Source organism: Thrips palmi, unplaced genomic scaffold (genome assembly GCF_012932325.1).
Source record: "Thrips palmi isolate BJ-2018 unplaced genomic scaffold, TpBJ-2018v1 HiC_scaffold_12, whole genome shotgun sequence".
Taxonomy (NCBI): Eukaryota; Metazoa; Arthropoda; class Insecta; order Thysanoptera; family Thripidae; genus Thrips; species Thrips palmi.
This window is the reverse complement of record NW_023144623.1, coordinates 12,949,919-12,967,726: the sequence shown is the minus strand read 5'-3', so window position 1 is coordinate 12,967,726 and position 17,808 is coordinate 12,949,919. Positions and strand designations below refer to the sequence as shown.

General features: G+C 59.9%; 1 protein-coding gene across 1 annotated transcript in view; it reads left to right on the top strand.

Annotated features, from left to right (window-relative positions):
• Positions 1-423: 423 nt before the first annotated feature.
• Positions 424-17,808, top strand: part of LOC117640042 (D-beta-hydroxybutyrate dehydrogenase, mitochondrial) — a 37,329-nt gene continuing 19,944 nt past the window's right edge. The window contains exon 1 of the mRNA XM_034376242.1: positions 424-737. The gene's annotated coding sequence lies outside the window, so the exon portion shown is untranslated. The remainder of the gene's footprint in view (positions 738-17,808) is intronic.

Sequence of the window (17,808 nt, the reverse complement as noted above, 5' to 3'; positions counted from 1 at the left end):
CGTAAGGGGAGGAGTAGAAGTTTTGTAGCGCCATTCGCCTTGAGCTTTTCAAAATGTGTATGAGACGGTTCCATATCCAAACTGACACGCAGTGGGTAATGCAGTATCGTGCTGGTATCACATTCACGACTGTAAACCATTGCGGCTTCATTACGACCACACTCAAGCGCTGAGGCGCCAGGGTGGTAGGCAACCCATCAGACTCCCGTGCACATGTGTTGCGGGACGTCGCAGTGGAGACGGTGGCCTACCTTGCCCACGGCAGGCGTTTTACTTGCCTTGACGTGCCGCAGTGTGCCGCCACGGTGCCGCCGCCCCACCAGTACTAGTGCCTCTCCGCCCGGCCGCGCCGCCCCCTGGCTGCCCCCACCGCGCAGCCCGGCAGCCACCACCACCACCAGCTCGCGAGCCTGGCCAGTCGCCGCTCGCAGCCCGCGGTGTCATGATCTCCGTGGCGTTAGCGTTCCCCTCTTTCGCTCTCGCTACCCCGATGCGACCGTAGCGGCCTCGTGCTGCCTCGTGCGTGCGCCGTGCACCGTCGCGGGGGTTGTCACCCCAACAAGCGGTGCGTGTGTCGCGTGTCGCCGGACCGGCGACAGTGTGCCAGTGAATACAGTGGATACAGTGCAGTGACGAGCGTGAGGATTACGGATTACCCCCAACCACCCCCAACTCCAGGCCGGCGGCCGTCCGCCACGTTCGAGACCTTCTTCACCCCGGGCATGCGCTGTTGAAAAGTAAGCCCAGTTCCACGATGTAGACAGAGAGTACCCATTAAACACGCGGGAAGTCACAACATGCTCAACAAGCTGTCTAGAAAGACAAAAATATGACTTTTTTTGTCGAAACTGTAGGTAGCCACCACTATGGCGTTTCGCGTGTGATCGTGATCTAGTGAGCCCCACGCACCACCAACGCCACCCCGCTGGCCGCGTGCGAGCGGTGCGAGCGTGCCTGAAGGGGCGCCGCGCCCCTCCTAGCGTGCGGGAAGTCCGTCAATCGTATCCACTGCTAGAAAAAACCACAACAAAAGTACACAAATTTCTGGCAAATTTTTAATCAGGAATTTATTGAACTTTCAAAGTACAACAATTGTTGTACAAAGTACAATGAAACCAGCCTGACGAGTGCTGTGCAGTCCAGGCCTCGTTGTGGTTTGTACATTTTTCGTTGTACTTTATACAATCTCTGTTGTACTTTTATTGAACAGTTTTTGTTGTACTTTTGTTGTACTATTCACACTTTTTCTTGCAGTGTCACCTCCGCGAAAGGGTTGGGAGTCGGAAGGGGGTAGGAAGGGGGTTGGGTGGAGGTAGAAAGGGGGTGGGGTGGGGGTAGGAAGGGGGTGGGGTGCGGGTAGGAAAGGGGTGGGGGTAATGAGGGGTGGGGGAACGGCGCCGCTAAAACGAGGTGGGCGTATCGTTGGGGTGCACTAAGTCAGCCAGCCTTTCAACCCCAGTGTAGTGAGGGGAAAAATCCATGCGTGGCTTCAGGACAGGGACAGGGGCGGGGCAGGTCAGGGATGGGTTTCCACTGGAGTACCGTCGGCATTGTCCACAGAAGCCGCTCCATTTTTCTCCAGGCACTTTTCGTCTTTCTTTGGCGCATTCCCTCGGGGACGCCGTGGATGTCCGTCGAGTGGCAGGGGCTGCCAGCACTGCCAGCACACTGCCAGGCCGTCAAGAGTCAAGACCGGCTCGGCGATGGCGTGGCCGCGAGGCTCTGCTTGAGGTTCGGTACCTTCGGTGCGTGATGCGGGCCGTCCGAGCCCGCCGTCTCTGTCGCGCGCGTGGGGCGTCCCGTAAGTCCCGCAGGGGATTGAGAGAGACGGATCGACGAAACGATGAGGCCGTTTGGCTCAGTCCTCGCTAGGGGCGATGAGCCTGGCCTGGCCGCGCCTAGCAGTGTAGTGCCTCTGCCTTTGCCGCGGCAGGTTCCGAGGCGGCCTGGCCTGCCTGGCCGATTTGGATGTTCGAGGATGGCATGGCGATCCATGTCGTTGACCGCGCGGCATTCCTCTGCCTGCTCTGCCTTCTGACGAGCGGACCGGCCCAACACGGCAACAAGGCGGTCGCGGGTTCGATCCCCGCCGCGGCGGGCAAATTGACATTTTTTTCTGTTTCCGGTTTGCCCTGGCTGGGCTGGGCAGGCCGAGGCAGGCTGGGGATGTAAGGCGGTGCATGGCGCAGCCACTGCGGTCGAGTAATGGTTCCGCGACTCGGCCGGACGACGGCACTGGCAGTGCTTTCATCGCTCCGTCTCTCTCACACTCACGCGGCGTCCCGCGGCGTCCCGGCCGGTGCGAGTGAGACGGAGCGACGAAAGCAGTGTGCTCGCCGCTCACTTTTGTGTCCGCGGCCAGAACGGCCAGAACGGCCAGAACGGCCAGAACGACCAGAACGACCAGAACGACTCGCTGCGGTGGGAAAACTGGTTCGCAGCGGTACCAGCATTATTTTGTGTCCGAGTGGATTTAAGTAGTCGGACCATCGACCATGAGTGGTCTTTTGCCATTTTTATCATCGCGGCACGAAGCCCGAGGCGACACGGCCAGAAAACTTCCACGCGTGCCGAGGCCAGTATCATTGCAGTTCCCAAATTAGAAGCACTACTGACTGGGGGGGGGGTGGAAATGCCGGCGTGTACGCGTGAACCAGGCGCCTTTTGAGATCCAGAGTCGCTAAATGGGACTCGAACTGACCGTGCGACCCCTGGATTCCTCTTCGAACGAGGAATCCATTGGTGGAGTTTTGGCCGCCTCCACCGGTCTTCTGGCCCACTGTGGGGCGCCCTCGACATGCTGGTTCTGCCTGCTTCGCGGCGCTTGGCGGCGCTTGGCAGTGCACCACCTTCCGGGCCGCAGATTTCGCGGTTCATTTCACGGTGTAGGCTAGAAAGGGGGCTGGGCCTCCAGGCCGCCCCGCCCCGCCCCGCCCCGCCCCGCCCCGCCCCGCCCCGCCGCGGAAGGGCTAGACTAGGCAGCAAGGGCCTCGCGAAGAAAGACGCACAAAAAGGCGACGAAAACGAGCGGGCATTTTCCCGCCTGGCATAAAGCAGCCGGCCGTGATATGGCACCGCGCTTATTTGGCGGGAAGGAGAGAGAAGTGTCTACTTCCGGTGTGGGATCTTTTGGACGGCGAAGGCGGAGCGTGACTTCCCACAAGAAGCGCCCCAAACTTGCAGAAAATGCTCGTGTTTTTATTCAACAACCCACTAACTCTCACTCGGACCATCCGACGAGCGGCGTCTCGTTTGCTCTGTTCGTTTTAAAAATTGCCTCAATTTTCTTACCCAGTAAGAAATTTTAAGAATTTTGGCTTGAATTATCTTACTGGACGCCATGCACTCTAAATGTTGTACAGTGAAGATTCTCCATATTATGGTGAAAATGTTCCATATTATGGTGGTACAGCTGACTTCGTAACATACCATCGAGAATTCACTATGCCTTATAGATATTTTGACGAATTTCGTTGGTATTATGGAGAAAATCACCATAATATGTTGGTGCAGCCTTTCACCGTAAGACATTTACAGTGTGGGAATCGAAGTGATTTCCAGTCAAAGTTTTCAGGCCTGTCCGTCTAGCCGCACCGAGCCGCACCTACCTAAGACAGCGGCGACATTTAACCCAAGTCGTTTCTGTCCGTCCGTCTGTCAGTCCGTCCGTCCGTCCGTCCGTCCGTCCGTAGGTGCGGCCGCCAGGCCGTCAGGCCGTCCGACACGGCCTTGAACGACAAGTGGAGTGGGACGAGTGCGACCCGGTCGGGAAGTAATTCCCTCTCGGCTGTTGCTGGCTCGCTCGCTGCTCCCCTTAACGGGGAGTGATTAGCATTCCTCGGACGGACGGCGAGCGTTTTGCGTTCGGCGTTCGTAAAAAGGCATTCTCGATAATGTGGCCACTTCACTACCCGCGCCACTCGTGCCGACAGGGAAAGGGAAAACGGTTGCGGTAAGGTCGAAGCCATGCCCGGTTTTAGTGGATCGTGAACGGCAAAAGGTGCATTCAGCAACATTATTAAAAGAAAAACACGCGCTTAAAAATTACATTTGCGGTTGGAAGTGCAAAGGATTTCGAACTTTCAAAAAGTTTCAAGTAATCCCGGTTTGAAAAGTACTTGGACCCCAGTGAAAATGTTGAGTCAAAACAGTCAACGAGGCTCTGAATGCAACGGGATTGCAATGCTGCATGCCTTGGCGAGGCGAGGCGTGGCGTGGCGTGGGTCGGATGCAAGTGTAGTGCGGAGGCTGGCTTGCTAATGAGTCGCCATCATGCCGTTAGCTCCTCTCGTCTTGTCCGGCATGCCGATTCCGTCGCTCTGTCTCTCTCGCACCCCTACGGGACGCCCCGCGAGTGCGAGAGAGACAGAGCGACACTGTTCGAAATTGGCCGGCTGCGCCACACGCACTGCCACGCACTGCGCTAAATGGCTGCGAGGCGCGCTGCGCGCGTTCGGCCAGTGGTCCACCTAGCCACCTAGTGGACCTAGTGGTCCACCGGCCAAAACTCAAGACGCGTTTTGAGCTTCAGAGTCGCTAAATGGGACTCGAACCGAGCCTGTGACCCCACCAATGGACTCCTCGTTCTGAGAGCAATCCATTGGTGGGGTCACACGGATGATTCGAGTCCCATTTAGCGACTCCGGAGCTCAAAACGCGTCTAGAGTTTTGGCCGCCTCCACCGGTCTTCTGGCCCACTGTGCTGGGGCGGACTCACCTTGGCCCAGATGCATACTGCTCTCGGGGGTTCTGACTCGCCGTGGGTAGCCCAGGCTTCAGGAGTAAGGAAGGGGTTTCCACTTCAGATTAAATTTTTCCATGACGAGGTGCAACTCTGTGTTTCAAAAGTTATGCCAAATCGATCTTTGACTAATGAAAACACGCAAACAAACTCCAAAAAAGAATTCCTTCGTATAACTTTTTTTTTTTTTTATGGACGGTGAAGGTAACTGATAGGAAAACGAATAAAGGGGAAGATGGGTGTTTGGAGGCTGCCGCGCGTTTGAATGGCGGCTGTAAAAAACGGCGAACGGCGGCGTGGAGGCCGCGCCTCCCGCCTCGCCACGTCACTGCTAGGCCTCGCGACGCTCTCCCGCACAGTGGGCCAGAAGACCGGTGGAGGCGGTCCAGAGTCGCTAAATGGGACTCGAACTGAACGTGGGACCCACCAATGGATTGCTCTCCGAACGAGGAATCCAATGATGGGGTCACACGCTCGGTTCGAGTTCAGTTTAGCGACTCTGGAGCTCAAAACGCGTCTCGAGTTTTGGCCGCCTCCGCCGATCTTCTGGCCCACTGTGTCCTGCCGTGTCAAAGCTACACTGCGCCGAATGTAAATAAAACGCACTCCAAAAAAATCTACATTTCATTTGGGCAGTCGTGGAACTTTGAAAATGGGCGTGAAATCAGCGTCGGGTGGGGTTGACAGCCAAGACGAACCGGGACGGTGATGCCTTGGTGGATGACGGGGCTCGGTCGGCGGTACGCTTGGCGGTACGGTACGGCCGGTGCGGCGCCCGTCAAGCGGCGTCGAGCGATCCCTCTTCCACGTTCACGGCGCGTCCATGTTACAATGACCCTGCAAAAAAAAAAAGAAAAGAAAAGAAAAATGTCCGCACAGCCTCGACAGCCGCAAGTACACCACAAGGCAGATCGCTCGTAACGGCGCCGCCTCGCCTTGCCGCCCGAATAGGCGTGTCAGTACGGGCCTCGTTTGTGTGGACTGCGGACTGCCACTCAAGCGGGTCGCTTCCGAACCAGTGCTCTCTCTCTCTCTCTCTCTCTCTCTCTCTCTCTCTCTCTCTCTCTCTCTCTCTCTCTCTCTCTCTCTCGCACTCGCACGGCACGCCCAGTGAGTGCGAGGGAGACAGACAGGCGAAAGCACTGTTCTGTTCGGCCCTCGGGTTTACTGGATCGGAGCGCTGCCGTCTGATTCCGAGCACTGCTTTCGTCGCTCTGTCTCTCTCGCACTCATGGGGCGGTCCGTAGGGGTGCGAGAGAGACATAGTGACGAAGCAGTGTTCGGAATCAGACGGCTGGTCAATGCGACGGCAAAAACGGCTGACTATACACTCCAGTCTCCAGGCCTGCGAGAGGCTCTAGCTATCTCTCTCGCACTCGCAGCGTGTCCCGTCTGGGAGCGAGAGAAACAGACCGACCCTGTCTGTCAACGGCCGGGGTCCCTGTCGGCTCCGTGCTGCAGCCCAGCACGCTGCTTTCTGCGTCGGCCACGTCGGCCGCCTCGCTTTGGGCATCCTTGTAGGGCCGCGGCGCACTTGTCCGGAGAAAGGGCGGAGCGACAACCAGCCGCTCTGTCTCTCTCGCACCCACGCGGGCCAAGGGGCGGCCCCATGAGTGCGAGGGAGACAGACAGCCCTGTGCTCTACAAGGCGCGCAGTGCCCTTTCCGGGAGCGCTTTCCGCGTAGCAAGGAGCGGCGCGGAGCGGAGCGTGTGTCGTGACGGAAAGGACGGCCGGCCGGCGACGGACTGCCGTACTCTGATCCCTTCGTCGCTCTGCCTCTCTCTCTCGCACCCCCACGGAACGCCCCGAGGGTGCTAGAGAGAACGCCTGACGGGTGGGCCGGCCCGCAAGACACGCGTGCCTTGCGGGTCTGCCCACCTCTCTCTTCGCAGGGGCTCGGAGCGCCTATCCCGCCCGCAAGACACTCGTGCATCGCGGGTCTGCCTACCCGGCAGGCGCCCTCAACCACGGAGGGAGGCGGCCCAAGATTCTAAACGCATTTTGAGCTCCAGAGTCGGTAAATTGGACTCGAACCGAACGTGTGACCCCACCAATGGATTGCTCTCCGAACGAGGAATCCATTGGTGGGGTCACACGTTCGGTTCGAGCCCCATTTAGCGACGCTGGAGCTCAAAACGCGTCTGGAGTTTTGGCTGCCTCCACTGGTCGTCTGGCCCTCTGCGCACCGCCGGCACCGGCGTCTTCCGGGGCTGGCCACTCCGCCCTCGCAGCCTCAAGATGGTCGTCGGCGCGCACCGCGCACGATGTGAGATGCGCTCACGGCCCGCGCTTGGCCGTCTCGTCGATGAGGGATACCTTCGCCTGCTTCGTGTCGAAAGTCCGGCCGTCGGGCCGCCGGAGCGTGGAGCGTGGAGCGGAGGAGGAAATGTCGACACGAGACACGACGTCCACAACGACCGCGCTGTCCATAACCATGCCGTACTGCACCGACCAGCCAGCGCGCTCATTTCGAACAGTCGCTCTGTCTCTCTCGCACTCACGGGTCGGCCCCGCAAAGGTGCGAGAGAGACAGAGCGACGAGGCGCTTGCAGTTCGGAGCCAGCCCGCAGGCCGTATGGGTGAGCCGCACTGCGGCGGTATTGTTACGCGGTGAAGGGACAAAAGTGCCGTCTTATTTCCCGGGTTTTACAGCCGGGGCCACTGCGTTGCAGCGAGCAGTCCGCGATCACTGTTGTCGAGTGTCGAGGCCTCGTTGTCACTGCTGAGTCTTTAAAGTTCGCCGCGGTGTTTTTGATTTTGGGGGTGTGCTGGGAAGACCCGCGTTTCAGAGAGCCCCCGCGGCGCGGGATGCGTGTTTGATCCTGGTTTCGCTTTCAGATTGGCGCAGTGATGCGTGCGTACGGCGTGGCGCGGAGTGAGGCGGGGCGGGCGGGGCGGGGCGGGGCGGGGCGGGGCGGGGCGGGGCGGGGCGGGGCGGGGCCCTATCAACGTGCAATTGGGGAAAGATGATGCGAGGCGTGGCCGCGTGGCGGAGCGTGGCACAGTGGGCCAGAAGACCGGTGGAGGCGGACGAAAGACTAGACGCGTTTCGAGCTCCAGAGTCGCTAAATGGGACTCGAACCGAACGTGTGACCCCACCAGTGGATTGCTCTCCGAACGATGAATCCATTGGTGGGGTCACACGTTCGGTTCGAGTCCTGTTTAGCAAATCTGGAGCTCAAAACGCTTCTAGAGTTTTGGCCGCGTCCGCCGGTCTTCTGGCCCACTGTGCGTGGCGCCGAGGACACACCGCGCGGCCCGCCCTACCGGGCCCGCCTCGCCCGCTCGTTACCGTATACTACTTTCGCAGTGTGGGCGAAAGCGTCCGTTCTTTTCACGGACGCGTGTTCGGGACTTCGGCGCGCGGGTGTGGCGCCGCCGCGGCATAGCGATCGCCGGCTGCACGTGCCGCCGGCAAACTGGGAGCTTTCGGACAGTCTTGGCCCGCTAATTGTTATTCCGGCTGGCGACACGTCGCGCTGCGGTCTGCGGTCCATCCTTCGGTCCACCGCCAGCCGTCGCTCGGTCTCTCTCGCACCCCGACGACGCGCCCCGCGCGTGCGAGAGAGAAGGAGCGACTCGTTTCGGAAGTCGTCCCGCAGGGCGTCGTGCTTGTGGCCGCGGTCGCCGCGGCGCGTCGCGACGGCGTGGTGCGGTGCCCCCAGAACATTCCCGGGCAGTCGAGGACCCCGACGACCACCGCCACGGCGGCGAGTGTGATGGAACGTCGCGGCGCTCTGCCAATAAGCAAATGATTCCTATTGTCCCGACGGGGCAACGCACGCCATGGCCTGGGTGGAGCCGCGTGCGTTTCCTGCCGTCGCCGTCGTGGCTACAGTGTGCTGGCCGGGCTGTTTACTCCTAGTGGCGCCTATGCATGTCGCGGAGTTGGGGAAAAATCGCAGCCGCAGGTGGTGCACGGAGAATGTGCACGCTGGATTCGTCTCTCGCCTCCGGGCGCGGCACCGCGTCGCCACACTTAGACCCGCATGCCCACTCCGGACCCGCGGGCCGTGCGCGTGCCCTCTCACTCACGCACAGGCAGGCAGACAGACAGACAGACAGACAGACAGACAGACAGACAGAGGTAGACAGACAGACAGAGGCAGATAGACAGACAGACAGACAGACAGACAGAGGTAGACAGACAGACAGACAGACAGACAGACAGACAGACAGAGGTAGACAGACAGACAGACAGACAGACAGACAGACAGACAGAGGTAGACAGACAGACAGACAGACAGACAGACAGACAGACAGACAGACAGACAGAGGCAGACAGACAGACAGACAGACAGGCAGACAGACAGACAGACAGACAGACAGACAGACAGACAGACAGACAGGCAGACAGGCAGACAGACAGACAGACAGACAGACAGACAGACAGACAGACAGACAGGCAGACAGGCAGACAGACAGACAGACAGACAGACAGACAGACAGACAGACAGACAGACAGAGGCAGACAGACAGACAGACAGACAGGCAGACAGACAGACAGACAGACAGACAGACAGACAGACAGACAGACAGACAGGCAGACAGGCAGACAGACAGACAGACAGACAGACAGACAGACAGACAGGCAGACAGACAGACAGACAGGCAGGCAGGCAGACAGACAGGCAGACAGACAGACAGACAGGCAGACAGGCAGACAGACAGACAGGCAGGCAGACAGGCAGGCAGACAGACAGACAGGCAGGCAGGCAGACAGACAGGCAGACAGACAGGTGACTGGATCCGACCGCTCGACGAAGCCGCTCGAAGCTGACCCACTACACCGTCGGCCAGTGCGTTTCGCGACGCCTATTCATTCGCCGGGCAGCGAATTGCCCCTCTTTGGCGCACTTTTGCCGCTCGACTCGGCCTTCCTCCAGTGCAGGCGCCAGCCAAGCTCGCATTACGTGCATTGGAATGAAATGTCGCCACGCGTTGGCCGGTATCTATCTGGAACACCTGCCGTGCGCCTATTAGTGCGTGTGTCTGTGTGTGTGTCTGTGTGCGTGCCTTACGTAAGCCCGGTTGCCACCAGGGACCTGCTGTTGCTGATACCTCGCCGTCGCGGCGGTGCTGCGCGCAGCGCGCCGTGTGTGTGATGGCGGCTGGTTTGACTGGACCCGCGTCTCTGTTGACTGTTGCCGTTGGCTGCCGTGCTGCTGTGTGGATGAGGAGACGACTCGCCGGGTTTTCTTTGCTTGGCCGTGACAGTTTTGTTGCTTTTTCAAACGTGTGTGTGTGTGTTTTGGAGGCTTCGCCGGTGAAATCTGGAGGACGCGACCAAGGACGAGCTGCTTTCCAATTAACGGGGCGTTTCGTCCTGTGGCGACTGGCAGCGACTGGTGGCCACCCTGCTGGTTTCACTCTCGGCTGTTGGCACTACTGCCGCCACCACTGGCACACTGGCGGCGCTCCCTTGATTGTTTTCTCCCTTTTAATGCCCTCTCCAATCGGGGCCGTCGTCGCCGAGGTGCAGGCGGCGTCCCCAGAGGCCCTGGGGCTCGCCCTGGGGGCGCGGTCTGCAGCCCCGAAGGCTTTTACTGCGGCATACCTCGAGCCTGCACCTCACCATGATGGCAGTGTTGGTGCACGTTAAAGCAACGCTGCAGTTGGCCACAGCAGCAGCCGCCGCGCGCCCGTCTGTCTGTCTGTCTGTCTGTCTGTCTGTCTGTCTGTCTGTCTGTCTGCCTGCCTGTCTGTCTGTCTGTCTGTCTGTCTGTCTGTCTGCCTGTCTGCCTGCCTGTCTGTCTGTCTGTCTGTCTGTCTGTCTGTCTGTCTGTCTGTCTGCCTGCCTGTCTGTCTGTCTGTCTGTCTGTCTGTCTGTCTGTCTGTCTGTCTGCCTGCCTGTCTGTCTGTCTGTCTGTCTGTCTGTCTGTCTGTCTGCCTGCCTGTCTGTCTGTCTGTCTGTCTGTCTGTCTGTCTGTCTGTCTGCCTGCCTGTCTGTCTGTCTGTCTGTCTGTCTGTCTGTCTGTCTGTCTGTCTGTCTGCCTGCCTGTCTGTCTGTCTGCCTGTCTGTCTGCCTGTCTGTCTGTCTGTCTGTCTGTCCGTTCCGCGCACCGTGTCGTTGCCCCGCAGCCTGCAGGCCCGGGTGGCGGTTGCCTGACCCCGCGATAGGACGCTGGCGCTTATCTCGGCGTGCTCCAGGGCGCGGCCGCGCGGCCACGCGGCACGCTCCACGCCCCCGAGCGCTACGCTGCGCCCCGAGATACGACGGCGCCACTGCCCAGGACGCCGTATCCAGCCGCGGCTCAAATGTCCGAGCGCGGCTTCGTGAAGGCGCTGGAACGGGGGAAAAACAACAAAAACAACAAACTGCAGTGGAGATTTGAACGCACGACCTCGGGCTTGGCTAGTGACACCTGTAACCTCGCGGCTGTACGTACCGCGCTGGGGAGCGGTGTGTCACTACTCTGTGTCCCAGCTGTGTGTTGTCCGAGCCGCGCAGAAAGGTTGTACAACAAACGCACTAATGCGCACACAACAAGGAAACACAACAACAGCGGCAGCATCCGACTCGTGTTTCCCGGGCAGCGGCGCGGGTTCAGTAAGAAGGAGTGCATGTGTGTGCATGTGTACGCATGTGTGCGCATGTGTGTGTGTGTTTGTGTGTGTGAGCGAGAGCGTGTCTGTGTGCAGTTCGGTGTGGTGGTGTGCGTGCTTCCGGTACCGTCTTGCGCGCCGTGTTTCGGCACTCCGTCCACACCCGACAGAGGCCGTCTCTCTCGCACCCATCCGGGACGCCCCGTGAGTGCGAGAGAGACGGAGGGCCCGCAGTGGCGTGGTGGGGCCGGGCGGGGCCCTCCACCTGCTCCCCAAACCGTGTGCGATTACGATTATGTTTGGCGCGCGCCGCTCCGGCCGCCCCGCCGCGGTGGCGTACTCCATGGCGTTCTCCTCGTCGTGCCGCAACAAGCGGAAGGAGTGTGGCCGTGTTTGGGATGGCGCGGAACGGCGCGATGAGTGCTTTGAACCGTCAAACGCATCACCGTCGAGCGCCGCGTCGTAACGCTACACTGCTAGCCTATGGCTCAGCACGGCGAGAGAGGAGCAGGGGAAACTTGCAAACTATACTCTGTCCAGAAAACGAAGAGTCCTGAGTCCTCGCGGTTTATGACATCTGCCGCCTTGGCTAGCATTGCAGGTAGCCCTCGACCGCGAGAACCCAGGGATCTTCGTTTTCTGGTCAGAGTATACTTGGCCGCACTGTCAAAAATAAATATATTTTTTTTTTGTAAAAATGGAGGTATGAAGTTCACCAAGCACAGCCTGCGACCTGTGCTTCATCCCGGCACGGAATAGATCGTCTAAACTTCCAAGGCAAAGATATCGATTGTTCAAATGATTGTGCGCTGCGCCCTGCGGCGCACAGTGGGCCAGAAGACCGGTGGAGCGGCCAAAATTCGAGACGCGTTTTTAGCTCCAGAGTCGCTAAATGGGACTCGAACCGAACGTGTGACCCCACCAATGGATTCTTCGTTCGGAGAGCAATCCATCGATGGGGTCACACGTTCGGTTCGAGTCCCATCTAGCGGCTCTGGAGCTGAAAACGCGTCTAGCATTTTGGCCGCTCCACCGGTCTTCTGGCCCACTGTGCGCGTGCGCCCCGTGCGTCGCGTGCGCAGAGGGGCCTGATTCCGAACAGAGCGCTGCTGCTTTCGTATGCTTTCGTCGCTCCGTCTCTCTCGCATCTTTACGCGGCGCCCCGTGCGTGCGAGAGAGACGGAGCGTGCGTGCCGATAAGACCGATAAGAGCGCGGAAACGATATCACAAGAGGAACGTAAAGGCCGTCCGGCAGAAGTAAGCGCGGCAGACCGTTTGTGATATCGCGGTGCTGCGTGGGCCCACTGCCAAGGAAACGAAACGCTGGCGAAAACGAGAGCCGCGTGCATTGGCGTTCTTGTCGAGTCCGTTTCGGGAAAAGGTTCACAACTGCAATCAAAATCTACTATTTCAAGAAAAAATAGATTTAAAAAATCCTGAAAAAATACTAATTGAATTTTGGTAGTTGAACCCGTGATCTTTGATCCGGGTGTCAACACCTCTACCATCGCGGCCACGTAGACGGTGAAAGAGAGTGCGGCGGATCGCGGCCCGTTAGGCGACCGGGATGCGTCGTGCATCGGGACGACGTTGGGGACCGGGGACGCGCGAGGCTAGGGCCGGCTGGGCTGGGCCGGCTGGGCTGGGCAGCAAAGGCAGAGGCATTCATCGAAAGCTTTCCCTTTGCCGCACCTGGAAGGCAGGCAGGCAGGCGGCAGTGCGGCCCTTACCACCTGTCCGCCTGTCCCACAGCCATACGGAGTCCGGAGCCATCTGCGAGGCGATGGGGCTGAGATACTGCCATGCAAACTCCTCTCTCTCTCTCTCTCTCTCTCTCTCTCTCTCTCTCTCTCTCTCTCTCTCTCTCTCTCTCTCTCTCTCTCTCTCTCTCTCTCTCCACACACACACACACACACACACACACACACACACACACACACACACACACACACACACACACACACACAGACTGGCCTCGCACCCAGAGGATCATACACCGGTTGGACCGGGCTCGTTTGGAAACCGTTTCTCCCTCCACGACGAGGTCGTCTCCTCTTCCACGTGCTCGCTCGACCTTTCTTTCACATATATTTCTCTCGGCGGCGGATTGAATTTCAGACGAATGCGCGCTTTTCGCGCCTAGAGATCTAGAGGCGGGGGCCCGGCCCGCGCGGGGCGACTGCGGTTCGTTTCAGTGGAGTTACGTTCAAAAGCGAGAAAGTCGCTGCCGCGTATCAGACGGCAACAACGCGGCCAAAATATGCCGTGCTGATGTCGGGCTCGTTCAGATTTAGGGGTTACGCTACCTAACACACACTCCACTCGCTAATGCTTTCTCATGGGCCGCCGGGCCAGTCCACTGACCACGGGGCCAGGCAAGGGCCCGCTGCCCCGCACGTGTGTGTGTGTGTGTGTGTGTGTGTGTGCGTGTTGCGTATGCGTTAGCACGCCCCAATACTACGACGGACTCGGGGCGGGGCAGGAATCGCAATGAGTGCGTGTGTGTGTGTGTGCGTGTGTGTGTGCGTGCGTGCGCGCGCCATGACGAAATGGAAAAGCAAACTGGCCGGGGTGTCATTGCGTATATTATGTGCGTGTGGAGGTGGGTGGACGCCGCCCGGCGCAGCATGATAAAAGTATCGGTAGTTTCCTCTCAAATGCATGAGTGGCTGAGGAGCTCAACAGCAGACATCTCTGAATGGATGACAGAGAAGATGGCGTATGTTTGCTCTTATACTCTTGACGCAGCCTCGTGTGATGTTTTCTTCAACATGACACATTAATCTAAATATCTAGGGCCTGGTCTGCAGTCTTTCTCAGGTTATGGTGTGCTTGTTGTTGTTTACCACTGTACCCTGTACGGAAAATTAACAGAGCGGATAAGCCCGCCAAAACTCATCCGCCGCGTATGTTTCTCATCATCGCACTTTTGGTTTCGCGCGCGGGCGAGCGTGGAGTAGCGACGACGTGCGTGCAGGACCCCCAACCCTGCCGCGCCGCGCGGAGTATCGACGGCGGATCGGCCACGCCTTTCCCCCTTTCTCGCGGCCCGCGTGCGTACACTGCAGTGTTGCAGTGTAGTGGGCACAGTACTACACCACGACGTGCAGCGTGCGGGGCAGACAACCGTGAAGCGCGCTCCTCGGGGCGGTGCAGTGCAGCGGACAGAGGGTCCGTTTCGTCGCTCTGTCTCTCTCGCACTCGTGACGCGGCCCGTACAGGTGCGAGAGAGACGGAGCGACGAAAGGGACTCTCGGCCTGCAGCGCAGCGGCAGTGTGCCGCCCTGGAAACATAATGGGTTGCGTAAGGGCGGGTAATAGTGAGGATTATCACGGCGAGTGTGTGTGTGTCCGTGGATGTGTGAGTGTGTCCAACTTGGGCTGGCTAATCCAGTGCAGAGATCCGCCGCCGGTCCGGAGGAGCGCATAGCGGCAGCACTTGTTGCGTAAAAAGGATGAAAAATCTGGAAGGAGCCTGGAGTCTGTCTGGAAGCATGGCAGACCGGGACAACGACTTGCGGCTTGTTTCCTGCCCCTCTTCCAGTGGAGCTCCGTCTTCCATCATTCTTCCTGCGACTCGGCGCGCGATAAATCAAATTATTACGACGCGTTGCGCGATTTTTTCAAATTTGGCGCTTGCAGTGCGGGCGGCGCGGCACTTCCACGGAAGCGTGCCGGTGGTGGCGTCACCGCGCGGCGTGCGCCACATGGCCCCGCGCCAGCAGGTCGTTCTGTCTCTCTCGCACCCACGGGGCGTCCCGTCAGGGTGCGAGAGAGACAGAACGTTCGTGAATGGAGCAACGGGTCGCCACACGGTAAAAACGGAACCTGGTTTTTCCAGGAACTCCCTGGAAAGCGCCCATGTCTCTACCATAGGCTTCCTGGGAAAACCAGGTTCCGCTTTTACCGTGCAAAAATCGGCGCGCTGCTTTCGAGTCGAACGCGGGTCGTGTTCGCGCTTCGCTCGCCCTCCCACGCACTTAGAGTGGAGCGTGCGGCGCGTCCTTGGATTCCGAAAGGCGGTTTTGGCTGCGCGGCTCGGCGCGGCTTAGCGCCGAAATCAATTAGCCTTGTTGGATAAAAACGCAGCCAGGCTCGTGCAGTGCAGCCCGTCATTAGGTCCAGCCAGCCAAGGCAGACCTTGGCGTGTAAGTGCATGGTAGCTATGAGGGGAGGGGGAAGGGCGCGCACCTCCGGATTTCCAATCCTCGAGCACGTCGTCCACGTCGTCTGCTAGGAGCGCGATGCGCGCCGCGCCACGGGGGTCGGCGGCGCGGCGCGGCGCGGCCCGTTCAAGCGTAACACGACGGATGAGGAGCCTCCTGCAGTGTGCAGTGGGCCCCCAAGGGAAGGCCTGCTGCGCTTCAGCTGCCGCGGGTCGTCGCTCTGTCTCTCTCGCGCTCGCCCGGGACGCCGCGCGAGTGCGAGCGAGAGAGAAGAAAAATCCCCGCTCCGGAACCAGCCTGCTTCCACTTCCTTGGAGTTGGATGCATCATGTTTTCTTGCGTCTCTCCGCGACACGGCACTGCAAACTGAAAACGCGTCGCGTACAGTGTATGTAACGAGCAGCGTGGTAATAGACACATGAGCAATTATAACGCGAAAAAAAAATGAAGACCACATGGGATGTGCCGGTCCGCGGCTTGGCGCGCGGGGACAAGGCGGTTATTAAGGGCAGGTGTGAGGGGAACACGGCACTGCGAAATTGCAGTGCAGTGCGCAGGCGGGGCTGCATTCCGACTCGGAAGAGTGCTTCGCTCTGTGCTTCGCGCTTCGTCGCTGGAGGCTTGAAGCTTGCTTTAGGCTTGAGGTTTGAAGCTTGAAGTGCAGGCCGCGGCGTGGGCGTGGCAATTCGCGCTGCCCGGCCGTTCCGCCGCAGTCAGCGCCCTCTGGACTCCGTCGCTCTGTCTCTCTCGCGCCCCCACGGGACGCCCCCGGAGTGCGAGAGAGACAGGACGGCGTTTGGAATGAGGCTGGCGGCGCGCCCCCTGGCGCCGGCGCCGATAACCAGTGACGCGCGACAGCGTGGCCGCAGGGCAAGAAGGCTGCGCTGATTGGGAACGGCGCTCTGTCTCTCTCGCACCCTTGCGGGGCGCGCCGTGAGTGCGAGAGAGACAGAGCGAGCCCTGTTGGCAGTCGCCGCCAGGGAGTGTCGCTAACGCGCTCTAAGCGTCCTTCCCTCCCGGAAGGCCGGCAGACCAGCAGGCCGGCGACGTGCGAAATGGGCGGGTCGCTTCTGCCTGCTTTGCCTCGGCCTCGACCGTGACGCAGGTAGCGGGTTCGACTCCCCGCGACGCCGTTCTTTTTTTCGGCGCGCCTTGTTAGTGCAACGGGTGCAGCGGGCGCGGTGTCGGCCAAATCCCCGTCATGGTGATCCGCGTCGAGGCGTCGAGGCGTCGAGGCGACGGCAGTCGAGCCCGTGCTGGGCGTAAGTCTTATGTCACGCGGCGCTGCCGAGCCGTCAAGCACTGCCGTGCCGTGCCATGAGTTGCCGGCTCAAAGTCGCCCCCCTTCCCCCCTCCCCCCTCCTCGTCCTCCTCCTCGTCTTATCCTTCGCGCGGTGACCGAGCGCCCCCGTGCCGCACCTTACCTCAAGAATGTGAAAGCGGTACTACGATGCTCTCCGTGTGGGCCCTGGCCCACCGCGTCTGTGTGTGTGTGTGCGTGTGCGCGCGTGTGTGTGTGTGTATGTGTGTGTGTGTGTGGACGTCTTGTTTGCGGATGAGACTGGTCGGTCCTGTTGCTTTTCGCTGCACCCCGTCCATCCCGTGATGCCTTCCCATCCACCTGCCCACCTGCCTCCTGGATCCGCCCCGGCCGAGGCCCCGCACAGTGGGCCAGAAGACCGGTGGAGGCGGCCAAAACTCTAGACGCGTTTTGAGCTCCAGAGTCGCTGAATGGGACTTGAACCGAACGTGTGACCCCACCAATGGATTCCTCGTACGGAGATAGCAATCCATTGGTGGGGTCACACGTTCGGCTCGAGTCCCACTTAGCGACTCAGGAGTTCAAAACGCGTTTGGAATTTTGGCCGCCTCCACCGGTCTTCTGGCCCACTGTGCCCCGGCCGTCCACGTCCAGGCAGAGCCAGGCAGCCCACTGACGAGGCCGGCTGAAGCAGGCTGAAGGCTAACCGCCAAATTGAATTAAAATCGAATTAGCCCCCTTCCTTCCCCCTCCCCCTCTTTCTCGTCCTGCCGGAGGATTGCAGTGGAGGAGAGAGACGGGCGCTGCCGGACCGGACGAGTTTTGAGCTGACTTGCCCCGCTGCACGCGTTGCCTGGCGTTGCCCCACGGCGGCATTCCAAAACAAGCCTCGCTCTGTCTCTCTCGCACTCATGGGGCGAACCGCGCGGGCGCGAGAGAGACTGACGCTGCCGCCGTGCTTAGCACACTCTATGAAAAAGAGGACCTTCCATCCCGCGGCCTCGCGCGATCGAATTTCTGGTCGAAACCGCATCGGCGGCGGGGACGGGGATCGAACCCGCGACCTCCGAGAAGAGTGTTCGCGCGTACGGA